This window comes from Diabrotica undecimpunctata, chromosome 1 (assembly GCF_040954645.1).
Source record: "Diabrotica undecimpunctata isolate CICGRU chromosome 1, icDiaUnde3, whole genome shotgun sequence".
Classification (NCBI taxonomy): Eukaryota; Metazoa; Arthropoda; class Insecta; order Coleoptera; family Chrysomelidae; genus Diabrotica; species Diabrotica undecimpunctata.
Window position 1 is genome coordinate 144,364,079 of NC_092803.1, and position 15,603 is coordinate 144,379,681.

The 15,603-nt window shown below is 32.0% G+C and overlaps 1 protein-coding gene across 1 annotated transcript in view; it reads left to right on the forward strand.

Annotated features, from left to right (window-relative positions):
• The first annotated feature begins 1,141 nt into the window (after positions 1-1,141).
• The window catches only part of LOC140440580 (uncharacterized), a 52,944-nt gene continuing 38,482 nt past the window's right edge, over positions 1,142-15,603 (forward strand). The window contains exon 1 of the transcript XR_011950876.1: positions 1,142-1,431. The gene's annotated coding sequence lies outside the window, so the exon portion shown is untranslated. The remainder of the gene's footprint in view (positions 1,432-15,603) is intronic.

A 15,603-nucleotide genomic window follows, 5' to 3' on the forward strand; every position in this document is an offset into this window, starting at 1 on the left:
AGTAAATCTTTTTCGAAATGTGTTTCGTAGAAACTAACAAATGCGTAAAGTATGGGTCTTCAAGTGTTTTCAGCGAGACAAATTTAGGGTAGAAACCGCGAGAATATGATCAAAACATTTTACAGAAGCTGACTATTGTTTAAAAGTAAAACTATAGTGGAATATTACTACTAATAGTATAATCAATTATAAAATTGTCACTAAAGAAATCTTTTCCTCGCTATACCTTCCTAGTGGTGATACAAAAATTAACCCTGAAGATTTAATTGACAGTCATCGAGATTTTATTAATTCGAATATAAAAAAACTGGAATGGGATGGATTTGAAAATTTAGCCGATTTCATTGCATTTAAGTTACAGAAAAAAGAAATACTTGAATATATTCCGGACGCTAACGATAAATCGTTTACTTAGGTAAACCACGTTTCTGAGGGTGGTTTACTCAAACCAACACTGGAATTTGTAACTAAATGTAGTGAACTGGAACATATTTTTCGTAGTTATAATGGCAACAAATTAAAAATAACTAAAAATTCTTTAAAAAACCTAACAGAAGCTGCAAAATATGTAAATGTTAGCGAAGATATAAAATTACTTTTTTTATATGTAAAATGTATTTTAAAATACTAATTCTATTTAAAAATATTAAAAATAATTACAATATCCGCAAGAGAAAAATCACGAAGATTGTAAAATAAATGTCTAAATGATATTCATAAAGTTTGAAGTATGACCTGCTTCTCCTCATGTTTCAAAATCTTTACATTTTACCGGCCTTTTATATTTAATTTATGTTTTGTAGCAAAATCTATTTCGTTTGCAATACACAAAATCAATTTAAAGATTCATATATTTCTTTAATTAATTTTAAAAATTACTTAATAATTTTCAAACCACGTTTTCACAGAAAGTAACTAGTTATGACTTCTTAGTGCAAGATATGGCATCGAGGTATACTTACCGTTAACAGTTTAAGTTTCGAAGTTGTTCATTACAGTAATGGAACAACGTTGCCATATGATGCATCGTTAAAATAAGATCCACACAAGTCCCCTGGCTTTGTCCCGCTATGACGTCATGCGCAAAGTTGATTAAAATTAGAACGGCAAGTGAGCATACCTTGTTTGTTATAGTATAATGTATAAATGTATATCACCATTAAAATATTACAGTTTTAAGAGTTGATTAAAAGTAGAATTATTGGTTAATAGTAAGGCCCTTTATGCCAAAAGACAATATTTGGTACCCGGAAAAATATTTTATTGGTTGTGTGTGAGAAAAGGGTGTTACTAGAGAAAAGGTATAAGAAAAGGTTGTAGTATGATGTTATGTGGTCAATGTGAGGCGAGTATTGATATTAGATGTGGATAAATTTCTAAAGAATTAACTGACGGGGAGTGCGTAAAGTGATTTGGGCATAAAGACCAAAAGTAAGTTGTTAAGATAAGGATAATATTAAATCTTTATTCATAATCTCCATAACCTAATTTTGATTTTTACCCCTAACCCCTCCCTTTACAATTTTAACCACATAATATTATACTAAAACCGTTAATAGCACACGAACGTCCAGAGATCAGACCGGTAGATCTATTTTTATGATGTCCCATAGATGTCTATTTTATCGCTGAGGATGTAGATCTACATTAGCTGACGCAATCGTACGAAATTCTAAAAGTATCGTTCATATCAAGAACTAAAAAAAGCTGTTCATATCAAGAATGTATTTTGGGAAATAAAAATAAATGGTTAAAGGAATTTAGTTATTATTACATATTATATTAGACATTATACATTTATTTCCACAAATAAATAAATCCATTGTCAAAATTATACAAAAATACAACATTATAGGAACGACAATGTATAAAATTACAGATAAAAATAAAATATACATAAATAAAATAATTAAGTAGACATTTATTTAGGCAAAGTATCATTTTGCATTTTGCGTTTCAGTATTTCAAATACTACTTTAAGCTATTGATACATAAGTTGAACAAATCTATCTCATGAGGTAAAAATAATAATATCGTATGGCAGGTTCCGGCGCTGTTTGTATCTTTAACCACAATTAGTTATACGATAAGAAACATGGAAATGTGAATTCTGACACAGTGAACGTGAACGTGAACGTGAAATATGAAAACAAATTAGCTAAAGCAATTCAATAAAATGGATTATGTCATTAACAAGCTTAAAAATATAGATTAATGCCAATTTAACACTTCTGGTAAGAAGAGAATCCAGATTCAAAAAATTGATCATAACAGAATAAGAATATGGTCTACACAATTTAAAAGAATAGTATATCATAAATCTTGTTTAAATTCTCTTTACTTTTCGATACATGCTTAGGTAAAGGGAAATCAGATCATAGTTAAATTTTCAAGGTGGGAGCGGACAAGAGAAAATTATAGTTTTTAGACATGCAATCCTACGAAAATCTCTGGTATGCCTGTTAATAAAATTAAGCTATTTCGTAGTTGCAGTATAGATTTATATGCAAATTAAAGCACAGATTTCTTTGAAAAACCACCCCTAGATCTGTGACATTATTGACCCTCTCAATTAAAATATCCGAATTATAATTAAATACCATATCTCAAGAGATCATTAAATTAACTCATCAAACATATCGCAAAACTGTCCAATGATTTCTGTAACCCAAAACTATCGGAATAGTTTTGAATAATATGAAAAACAAAATTTTTTGTCGTCTGCATATGTTAGGATTTCACAGTCGCTCAAGGATCTGCAACAAGGAGAGCATCATCAAGAAAAATTGTAAAAACAATAGGTCCAAAATGAGTACAACAGGCTAGGAAAGTATTCAGTTAAAGAAATTTTTCAGTTTGACACATAGTCCGGTAAAATAAGGGTGCAACCTCGGAATGAAAGATAATAAGCTGAAAATTTGCACACGTCTTTATTTTGATGGTATAAAACTTACCTCAAAAGTCTCAAATAATCACGTGTGCGCGACTTAAGATATTTAAGGTCAAAGGTCACGAAAATGAGTTTTCTGCAAATATCTCGTTTCCCTTACACTTTATGACATTTAAGGTGGTAAGAAAAATTGTAGAATGGAAAATCCTCTTTAATTTTTGTCTTGTAGAGCGCAAAGAGTGGGGGACCGCTTACCTGTGTAAACGGTAACGCGAAGTCAGCCAGTAGGATTCAATAAATAATAAGTTATATAGTTAATTATTCACTTAAAATACTATTATTATCATTACATTTTTATTATTTATTATTTAATAAACTATATTTATAGATATTAATTATAAAATATATATTTTTTATATAATATTTATTTTATTTTTAACAACATACAATATTAAATGAAATATTTCAAATGAACTTTAATGATATTTTTAACAGCTGTATATACGATAAATTAAGATCAAGTGCAGAATTCAACAATAATCATTTTTATATTTAATTAAATACTGAAAAAATCGTATTTATTATTTTTTTAAATTATATATTTATTTATTAATCCAATAATCGATTTATTAAAGTTACAAATATAATATATATTCTTTTATTGGTTATGGTATGGTATGGTTAATATTTTTGTATTAATTTTCTTCTTCATCGTCTTCTTCTTCTTTTTCTTCTTCTTCCTCTGACTGCTCAATATCGGATTCATCATCATCATTCTCGTTTATTAAAGTATCAGAATAAAAATATTCAAGAATATCAGGTGCATATTCACTTTCTTCATTGAAATCATCTGAAGTTGATGAAGCGTTTAGACATGATTGTCCATTACACTGCCCACAAATTAAAGTACATTGCAATCCTGATGTCCTGCATCCGCAATTAGAACCACAAACTTTCTTGCAATTGCAAAATATTTTATTCAGCAGTTCTTCTGGTGCTGGCTGTAATAATGTTGTTATTGGTTCCAGAAATTCATTTTGCATTACCCAGCCGAATTCTTGGGGTTCTAAATCATTTCCCAACCAAATTTGGGTCTGATAATAGACACGAATGATATGCTGACGAGCTGCTGCACTTGAAGGTGGAAGACTTGATAACTGCACTGGTTTATTGAGTCTTGTTGATTTGATGAACTGGGTGTATTGAAAAGAGTCTATATCGTCTTCTGATGTTGGAGCATTATACGCTGCTAAGAAAATACGTACTCCATTTTCAAATAATTCTTGTACAGAGCAGTTTTTTTGTTGAAATAGTTGAGGTGACTGATGTAAATGGTGATTTTTTTCGAACATTTTAATAAACGATATTTTACCTTTCCTATAAATAGCAGAAGTCGTATCACATCCACTAAACGCGTGTAAAAATAAGATGTATTTCTTAGAATGAGGGTATTTATCAAAACTTTTCGGTATTTTAAAATTTTTTTCGGTAAAGAAATACTAACGCAGAGAAATAGTTCTACCCTACCATTCCCATCATCAAGTGAAATATCCCTCCACCATCATTGTGCGTATATACATAGAAGTCCCAAACTCATTCGCCACGGTGTGTAGAAAGTCATATTAAAAAAAACCGGTTAGGTCATATATAACAAAGGAGCATCTGCTACAGCTTCGCAGAAACAGCAACCGCCGTACAAGAGATTTGTATTTCGAGATATATTATTCGTAGTAATATGGACGAAAAGTATTTTATTTAATATTGTATGTTTGTTAAAAATAAAATAAATATTATATTATATTTTATAATTAATATCTATAAATATAGTTTATTAAATAATAAATAATAAAAATTTAATGATAATAATAGTATTTTAAGTGAATAATTAACTATATAACTTATTATTTATTGAATCCTACTGGCTGACTTCGCGTTACCGTATACACAGGTAAGCGGTCCCCCACTCTTTGCGCTCTATCTTAAGAAGGGTTGAAGGTACATAAAAGTACTTAAGCCAAAAATTGAAGAGAATATTCCATTCTACAATTTTTCTTACCACCTTAATTGTCATAAAGTGTAAGGGAAACGAGATATTTGCAGAAAACTCATTTTCGTGACCTTTGACCTTTAATATCTTAAGTCGCGGACACGTGATTATATGAGACTTTTGAGGTAAGTTTTATACCATCAAAATAAAGACGTATGCAAATTTTCAGCTTATTATCTTTCATTCCGAGGTTTGCTCCCTTTTTTGCCTTATTTTACTGGATTAACACAAAGATCGGCCTGGCATATAACTATTCAAATAGTAAAAAGTTCGCTAGAAACTCCAAAAAAATTCCAGTTTACGCTATGATCTATACTGTTAAATGTGCTTTAGACAAGTCAGTATAAATGAAATCTACCTGAAAAATATTTTTTAATAGTAGATAAGTAGAAATTAAACTTCCAGGCCAAAATCCATGCTAACCAATATGAAGCTGATTCTTCAGATTTACTGTCAAAAAATGAGTCAGTAAAGCCTGGAAAATTTTTGGATTAGCAGAAAGAATTGTAATGGAACGATAATTAGAAATCAATGTACTTTGACACTTAAAAAACAAAAACAACAGTGTATAAATAAAATATACGGCCATGTCTAATACAACAAATATTAATCTCATATCCCTAGCTGTAGTTCTTAAAGCAACCTCATAAACAGACCTGAACACTTGTAGAGTTGGTAAATTTTGCCATCTAAATTACATAATATAAGACACAGTTAACAGATATGCTTTATCGGCTGTATGTGACCTCTTAAGCCGTAGTGTAAATTGTTAAATGCACCTTAAATTGATTTATGTTTACAAATTACAAACCTTTTAAAATTATGGCTATAGGTATGCCTTCAAAAGCTTTATATTGCTTTTTCCCTAGCCAACTATATTTTTCTTGAATTTTATTGCTATTTAACAAATTTATTTATGGTTTCCTCACCAATTTCGGAAACCTCATCATTCTAAAATATAAATCAATATGTAACAGTAATCTAACTACCCCACAATTTTGATCATACATGCTTAATTATTTTAGCTTAAACTATCTAAAAAAAACAGCTTCTGTAACAAAATCAATCAAACATTCATTTGCATCGTTTGGTTCCTCATAATCATGGTGAATGTCTATTAAACCTACAATTTTGGATATATAAACAAATTACACAAAATAGGATAAAACTTACTACTAGAACACTTTTTCGGTGAGATTCTATCTACAATTTATACAAACTATGACATTGTTTTTTTGCGAAAATAGAAAAACCTTTGAAATTTAAATTATATGGATCAGAGTATTTATTTTAAACTTGAAGTGGAAATATTTTCCAGGGCAAACGTCTTTAAATTTAAGCTCTGTGGATGAAGCAAGAAGGGTTCTAGCATCTGATGGCAAATGAGAAAGATTTAAAGATAAAGAAGATAAAGAAACTTCTTTATGAATTTTTAATAAATCACTTGTTTGTGAAATTTTCTGTGTTTTCTCATAGAATTCTTTGTTTTCTGTGTTGGTGGGAGCATGTACCAGGCTGTAGGTAAAGAATGTTTCACGTATTCTTAAACCACATATTCTATGATCTATAGCGTTAAAATTATTAGCTACAAAGCCTATACCAAAGATATGTTCCATTTGATGGCAACTATACTATATTTTATTCAAGGGCCACATACTTCAAAACCATAAATACTCTCTTCTACCCGCCATCATTCCAGCAAGAGTAGAGGGAAGCTAAGGTTTGTGAAGAAAAAAGAAATCTTGTCTAAGGAATATCAGATTTTGGACTAACCTCAGTGTTGAACGGATATTTCACATTGCAAAAGATAGGGAATCGTTTAAAGGAGTGATTGCCAACTCTTTTTGGAAGACGGCACAATAAAAAGAAGAAATTTATGTTTTCTAAATTTTAGTACTTTTTGGTATTCGTCATTTCACTATGACACCGTTTGTTTACATTGTGGCTTGCTAGTTTTATCTAAAGTTTCTTCTGCAGCTTTTATTATCATTGTAGTAAATTTTTTCTTATATCCGGTCAATATCAGTTTCCAATGGTCCTATGTGAGGTATAGTTTTAATAATGCCTTGATAAATTATCCAATCTGCATTTTCAATTTTAGACTTTTCTGGAAAGGTTGTTTTCAATATTTTTATATGAAGTATAGTTTTTTTTTATTTTTCTTATCACGTTAACTTCAGTTTGGTTAATGTTTATACAGTGTGTAAAAGCCAAATAGAATAAATTCATTATTTAGGTTACTGTACATATTTATAAAGAATCCCGAAACACGTCAAATTTAAATTATAACTTGACATTCTTTAACGTGAAAATGCAACCCCTACCTTCAACCCCCTTAGAATGACAGGTACAACCCCCAATTTTTAAAATAGGAAGTATAGGTGATATATCGTTTGAAATGTCTTTTCATTCTCCATTCGAAAATGTTGTCGCTTTCAAGTTTATTAAGATTAATTAAGATAAAATAAATTAAAATCATGTGGTTACCGAAATTCGCTACAATACAATCAAAAACTAAAATGTAATGCAAAACGTAATAAAATGTAGAACACGAAAAAGAACTATGAATGTTAATGAAGTAGATGTTCAAAATGTTTACCGCGTACGTCTTGGCAACATCCTAATCTCAAATAAAACTGTCTTCTAACATTATTTAACATAACAGGCGTGATCGACCTAATCGCAAGCGTTATTCGTTCTTTTAAGTCATTTAAATCAGAAGGTTTAGTTTTGTACACATGGCTCTTCACATATCCCCATAAAAAGAAATCTAATAATGTAAGATCAGGTGATCGCGCTGGCCATTCAATCGATCCCCGCCTCCCTATCCACCGAATAGGAAATATTGTATCGAGGTACTGCCGAACATTAAGTTGGTAATGTAGTGGTGCTTCATCCTGCTGAAACCATATCGTATTTGCTGAAACTTAAGGGTTTACTGGATCAGGATATAAATTTGCCAACGTTGGGATGACATCATTTTAAAGTGGTGCCAAATAATTGTTGCCATTCAAGTTGCCGTCAATGAAAAAGGGACCAATGATATTGTTTCCTACAATTCCTGCCCAAACATTAACCTTTTGAAGGTATTGAGTGTGTTCTTCTCTCATCCAGTGAGGATTTTCCGTGGCCCAGTAGCGGCAATTTTGCCGATTAGCATGACCGTTAAGTGAAAAAGTACACTCATCAGAAAACATAACGTCTTCTAATTGGATAATATTGTTATCCAACATGTCCATCATTTGCTCACAAAAAAAGTTCTCCTATCAAAATCGTCTTCCATGAGCTCCTGAGTAGGTATCATCTTATAGGGATGCAATTTATTTTCTTTTAATATGTTTACTATCGATGTATGGCTAAAATTAAATGTAGTGGATGCCTGTCTACTCGATGTATATAGATTTTCCTGAAACTCAAGCAACACATCTAATTTGAGTTCATCACTCAGTGCATTGGCAGCTGCTTTTTTTATCTGCCTTACATGACCAGACTCGCGAAACTGCTTCAATATTTTACTTATTGTTCCCTGGGATATAGGCGGTAAATTAGGAAATTTCTCATGAAATAGGCGAGTTATAACTGTTATTTTATGCATTTCCGTTAATCTAACCATTTTTCAGAATTGAATTGAACGAACTTTTTACTTAAATTAAAATACTGACAACTTAAATATAACAATTTACTAATGCGTGTTAAAATAACGTTTCCACGAAAATTCTTTAAAGTTTTTTAATGGTTACCATCTAAAAACCACATTGCTATAGTTTTTGTTCACTTTCTCATTCTTCTCAAAACCACATGATTTTAATTTATTTTATCCTAATTAATCTTAATAAACTTGAAAGCGACAACATTTTTAAATGGAGAATGAAAAGACCTTTCAAACGATATATCACAAGCTTATACTTCCTATTTTAAAAATTGGGGGTGGTACCCGTCATTCTAAGGGGGTTGAAGGTAGGGGTTGCATTTTCAAGTTAAAGAATGTCAAGTTATAATTTAAATTTGACGTGTTTCGGGATTTTTTATAAATATGTACAGTAACCTAAATAATGAATTTATTCCATTTGGCTTTTACACACTGTATAAGGTGAGTTTTTAATGATTACTTCATAAAAGATTTATAAATGCAAAAGTAATGACATTACATTTCTATCATCTAACTAATTATTAGTGAAAACAAATAAACCTTATACTTCGTAATTATCATTTCTTATATAAATTAATTACATTTCATTATATAAAAGACAAAAATTTTCTATTTAATAATATTAGTATATTTTTGGTCATTTGTGTACACCATCTGAATTTTTATATTTTAACATGGAAGAAGTATTTGTTAAGAAACATAAAAAACTAAGAGGTAAAAATGAACAATTTTATATTGAAAGTAAATGTATATAAATATGTATGTGATGACACCTTTGTCATTTGGCCCCATGGTAAAGACACATTAGATCTCTTCCTCTCCCACCTGAATGGAATACATCCCAGCATTCAATTCACGATGGAAGTTGAGTCTGAAGCGTCTTTGCCATTCCTTGATGTTCTTATTCAGAAAAATCCACCTTACAGTTTTTCCTATTCCGTGTACCGGAAACCCACTCATACAAACCGCTATCTCAATGCCCAGTCACATCATCACCCCGCCCAACTTAATTCAGTCATCAAAACTCTTATTTCCTGTTCCATAAGACTTAGCGACAACAATCACAGGTTATCCGAAATCAATTCAATAAGACAAACACTCCTACAAAACGGCTACCACAAAACCCAAATCAATAGAAGCATTCAAAAACTTCTAAACCCCATTCCATCCAAAAAAGAAACCTTGCCGCCGGATCAACCCAAAATCTTTCTACCTTTCATTAAAGGTGTCACTGACAAGATCAGTAGAACTCTTATCCCTCTTAATATCAAAACCATCTTCACCACTCACTCCAAATTGTCCAATCTCGTCAGATCCGTAAAAGACCAAATCCCCAATGAAGACCATGGTGTCTACGAGATACCTTGTTCCAGTTGCCCACGTACATACGTAGGACAGACAAACCGACGAATACATAACCGTATTTACGAACATTGTCTATCAGTCAAACATTCCGATACCACTTCAGCACTAGCCCAACATCATATTCAGACAGGCCACAAAATAGATTTCGAAAAAGCAAAAACCATCGCTCCCATCCGCTCATTAAAAGCGAGAATCATTCGTGAAGCTATCGAAATCGAAAAATGGCCTAACAGCTTGAACACGCGCGATGACGCGAAACGATTGCTGACAACATGGCGACCCCTGCTTCAGCGCCCTCCCGCCCACACCGCTCAGGCCACGTCAGTTGTAAAAAGTATTGTCGATAAGGTGGTGTGGGTATGAATTAAGTGTTAGTGCTGTTTTTGCTTTTTTAATTGCCTCAGGTCCATTGATTGGATCGGATAATCTGATAGCTCTATCGGCGAGTCCGATAACTACAGATTTCTTTTGAGGCAAGGGATGATGAGAGTTCAAATTCAAATATCTCGACGACCAGGCTTTTCTGGTGTACTATGAACTAGTTATAGTGCTGTTTTATCTACGTAAAGTCAGGTCCAGAAAATTAATTTGACATTTTTTTTCAACTTCTAAGTAATGTGAAATTTAGTTTTTGGTGAAAGTTATTGAATTTATTTAGTAAAATATCCATTTTGCCCTCTGATGCTGCAATCAAGCAGTCATCTATATAGCGATAGAAAAAAGGTATATAAAAATCTTTTTTATTTGAAACAGTTTCCTCTAGATGCTCTAACACTTATTGAGCGATGGCACTGGATATGCTAACACCCATAGCACATTCATCTGTTTGTTGGAAGAATTTATTTTTATATAGAAAATAACTTGTGTTTGTGTACACACCTTGGCAGAAGTACACCTTGTGTACTTCTGCCTATATACTATATAAGTATATCTTTTTTTTTTAGAAGACAGTGTGTCTGCATTGTTGACAGGCATTACGTGTCGGATACCAAAAGAAAAATTATGGATGCTTAGAATTATAGTAGGAAGCTCTTTTATATTCCTTGAATCACAGGTAATAGGCACTTTGATTACTGTAATTGTTACACACAGATGGAAAAGTTGGTTTCAACTAATAACTATTAGTATGTTACAACAGGTAAATACTCGTAAAGACTATACAATTATATATATATAGGTTATACACGCACGCACACACACACACATACACACACATATACATATATATATATATATATATATATATATATATATATATATATATATATATATATATATACATATAATACAGTGTATTCAATTAAGTCAGCACCATATGGCAAACTGTTTAATTTTTAGGTTTATGATAAAGATTATCCTTTATAAAAATAGTTTTGAATAATCTAAAACCTGGGATATAATAATCAGATTAAGTTTTTTTAGTCATATTCGCGATTTGTCAAAAAGTATGAATGACTAACGCTTCGTCGGCCTTAAACCTTAATTAAGCTTCTAACATTTGCCGTTTTGAGTCCACTGCTGATCACAGATCTCCCGTAAATTATTCCATTGCATCCAATCTTGAGCACCTTGAATCCAGTTGTGCTGTATGCGGTTAATGTCGTCCGATAACCTTGTTGGAGGACTTCCTCGATTACGATAAGCATCGCGTCTAGGTCTCCATTCTAAAATTCTCTTGTTCCATCTTCCATCTCTGACTTTGGCATCATATCCTGCATTGGTACTTTGCTTTTTGTAACTCATTTTGCGCTCGATATATAATGTAGGATGCTAAGTCAGTGACGTATATTATAAAAAAGGACAAGTGCTAACGCAATGTTCGACGCTTGACCATATACCCACCCAGCATTTTATTTATGGTATCAACCCCTTCTTATGGTTGTATTCTAATACTTAATTATTTCCGGCCTCGCTACTTCACTCTTTTCTACTTGCCTGTCATATGCATGGTCAAGAGTAACGCTACTGTTTTGTTTTCCTTTAGTAGCATCATAATTATATGCAAAATTAGTGGAAAAAATAGCTCTTTTCTTGTTTGCTTGCATATTGGTAGAAATCTCTCATTTTTTTAACTTTGCCCACTAATGCGATGTGCCATAAATTTAAGACTTTAACTAGTTCAAAAATGGAAAAAATTTATATGTGGTAACATTTCACCCAAAAACACTTTAGAAGACGTGACCAATTCCAAAACTGTTCCTTTGTCAATGTTAACTTGGGATCTCAGGAATCATCTACTGTTTTTATTTCTTGCACAATATAAAAGTGACCTTGCACGGGATGCATTAGAAAAAATACCTTGATTTCATATTTAGCGGGTTTGGAAGGTATATATTGTGTAAAATTTGTACGGCTTGTAAATGGAAACCATTGTTCGTCGATGGTTATGCATTAGGATGGTTTCTAGCCTTGTTGCAAATTTTTATTTAGCATTGTCCAGATAGCACGTTTTTGTTTTGCGTTTTTCGCTGGTATTTTCGTTGTCAAATCTTATAAATATAGGCATGGTCTTAAAACGATCACGAGGCATTGCTGCACGTATTAGTGGCAGAGAATCCATATTCCACACCTGACACAAGTTTTCTTTGTTGTTTCTAAATTCATCCTCAACAGTTAGAAATCCAAAAAATGCATCTAGTTCACATTCAGTAAATGGTTCAAATTTTTTTTGTGGAAGCCGTCTTAAAGCATTTGATAATCTTTGCGGCAATTTTTTGTTAAAAGCCTCACATACTCTTTTGGCTTTTCTGTATGTTTTACGCAAAATTATGTCACAAATTTCTGGACTCATAATTGACTTAAATATTTGTTTAGGCGTAAATAAATTGCTATAAGTTGCATGCCCACCTTTTTGTTGTAGGATATTACGAGATTTTGTTTGAGCGCTACATAGTGAATCACTACTCCATTCAGTTTCATCTTTGTATATCAAAATGTTGCCTGAAGACTCTACGTTCATATTATACGTGCTCTTCTGAGCCGTACTCATCTGCCTGCCCTATAATAAATTCTTCTTCCGTGTCGTACTCCTTCGCACCTACTTGTGGGATATTTTATCACCAGATGCAATAAACACTTCTTCTTCTGAATCGGATTCTTCAACAAATTTTGATAGTTCAGTGGACGTTAATTTGTAAAAAAACGTAAAATTATATTAATAACCTTTTTCATCATTTACCATTAATTGTGAAAGAAAATAAATCTACTACTAACCTCATTTGTCGCTATTTCGGTACATTAGACGTATTATCACTATAATTCATGATAATTTTTAGGTAAGCACATATTAACAAACACCAAACAACTAAATGTGGATGCAATCTATGTTTCCAATTAAAATACAATGCAATGCTACTCTTCCTAGAATTTTCTACGACCACTATTTCCAAGTTTATTGTTGCAGTAATTTCAATAATTTACAAGATCCAATATTTAATCCGTACAAGATCAAATTACTTTATATTATTATTTATCTATTGCAATATTCAACAATTATTCAACAGTTATTCTACTAATAAATAATATCATTCCGGTCAATGGAAACTGAACGAGTTAAGTTCTGTGTGGGAAGTGCCGGAATTTTGTTAAAATTTTCGGATATAGACAAAACTGTTATATCTAAAATTTTAACCATATAGTTGAAGGAATAAAGTAAATTATGAAATTATGTTATAACTGCCTCAAAGTGAGTTGTACATTAGTTAATTAACTTTATAATAATATCTTGAATACGTAACCATCAAAGACACTAGTTCTGTTAATTTTAATAAATATTGTTCTGTGATACGAGCATAACAGAGTAGTTGCTAATTTCCTGGTTCGGATAGGCAACCAGTTTTACGGTATGCCGTATTTAAATTTGCCTATAACAAACTCAACTCATAAATATTAACGATCAAGCCATTATTGCTTCTGACTACAGGGGCGAGATGAAATCAAATATAAGTTCCCGAATTGCAAATAACAGTAATACGACTGAAAGTAAGAACCCTCCAGTTTCATATGTTGCTGCTGCCAGATCTATACCTAAAACTACGTACCCAAAGAAAGAGCAGGCTATAGTGTTTTATATAACTAATAACATTCTTGAATTATTTGATTACGTCAAATCAATTGGAAATATTATTGGGCCGAAAAACATGAGCTTCGCGGCCAGAATCTCGAACAACCGAATGTGCATTTACTTAAACAATATAGAATGCGTGAACCTATTATGCATAGACGCAACGTTGTTCGCATAGAAGACGCAGACCATAGTATTAGAAGACTAGTTACATCAGCAAAAGTCTCGTTTTATCAAATATATGTACATCCATTCCACATGAGCTTATCGAGTCAGCAGTTAAAGATTATGGCCTACAGCTTCACTCATCTCGTTTCTAAGGGCAGGAATTCCAGACGACGAATATAACCATATTTTTTCCTTCTGTCGACAGGTCAACATAGTCCCACCGAATGATAACTACGAGATCCAAACTTCATTGGTCATTCTATTTGAAGGTAACGCACATCGCGTATTTTTGTCTACCGATGAAATGATCTGTTTTTTATGGACAATCTGGACATGTAGCTAACAATTGCCCAAATAAAAATGTCCCTTCAGTTTCTACAGAGAATCCATCAACAACTGAAGAAATAACATCCTCACCTGTCTCTGGAATAAAGAGAGCCTTTTCGAAGTCAGTAGATTTCAACATAATCAACGTGTCAGAAACACAAGATTTTCAGACACTGCAGACACAGTGAGCATAAATTCCCTGTTATCAGTGGAACCTCAATATGAGGAATATTTTTCAGATACCTCCCAACATTCTCATAAATCCTCATTGTAATAAACTTTAATCAAAATCGTTAACATTTGATTTACAAATAAAATTTCAGTTTGTAGTATTTATATTCCTCCAAATTCTAGTTTATCCGAAGCCGATTTAATGGACCTCATATACCAACTTCCTTCACCTTTCCTTCTTGTTAGAGATTTTAATGCCCACAATACATTGTAAGGTTCTGAAAGAACCTCCGGCCGAGGAAAGACTGTCAAAAATGTATTGAATATTACCGATACTTGTATGATGAATAATCATTTCAAAACTCATTTTAATATTGCTACTGGTACATTCTCCTAAATAGATTTAAATTTGTGCCACCCAAGAATATATCCTAACCTCACATAAAAACCAGTTGACTATCTTTATGACAGTAATTATTTTCTATTTTAATATCTGAAAAATCTGCAAAACATTTCGACTCCTTTAGAAAATGGAATATTTCTAATGCCAACTGGGATGGCTTTCGATTATAAGTGAAAGCAAACTAAATCAGCTCCAGTTATCAGAAGATGGAAATGAAAATATTGGCGCTTTGAATGACTGTATAATCTACTCTGCTAAAGTAAATATTGGACAAATACCAAAATTTCTTCGTCTTATAAAATAACACATTGATGGAACGAAAGATGCTCTCTGGCTATACAACAAAGTAAGGCAGCATTAAACAAATACCGCAGAGACAGTACTAAAGCAAATATAATTAATTTAAAAAACCTGAGAGCCAAATCTAAGTATGTAATATTTAAACAAAGCAAAAAGACTTTTGGAAAAACGCGTCTAATCTATAAACACTGAGAATCCTTCCAGCAAAATTTGGAAAAAA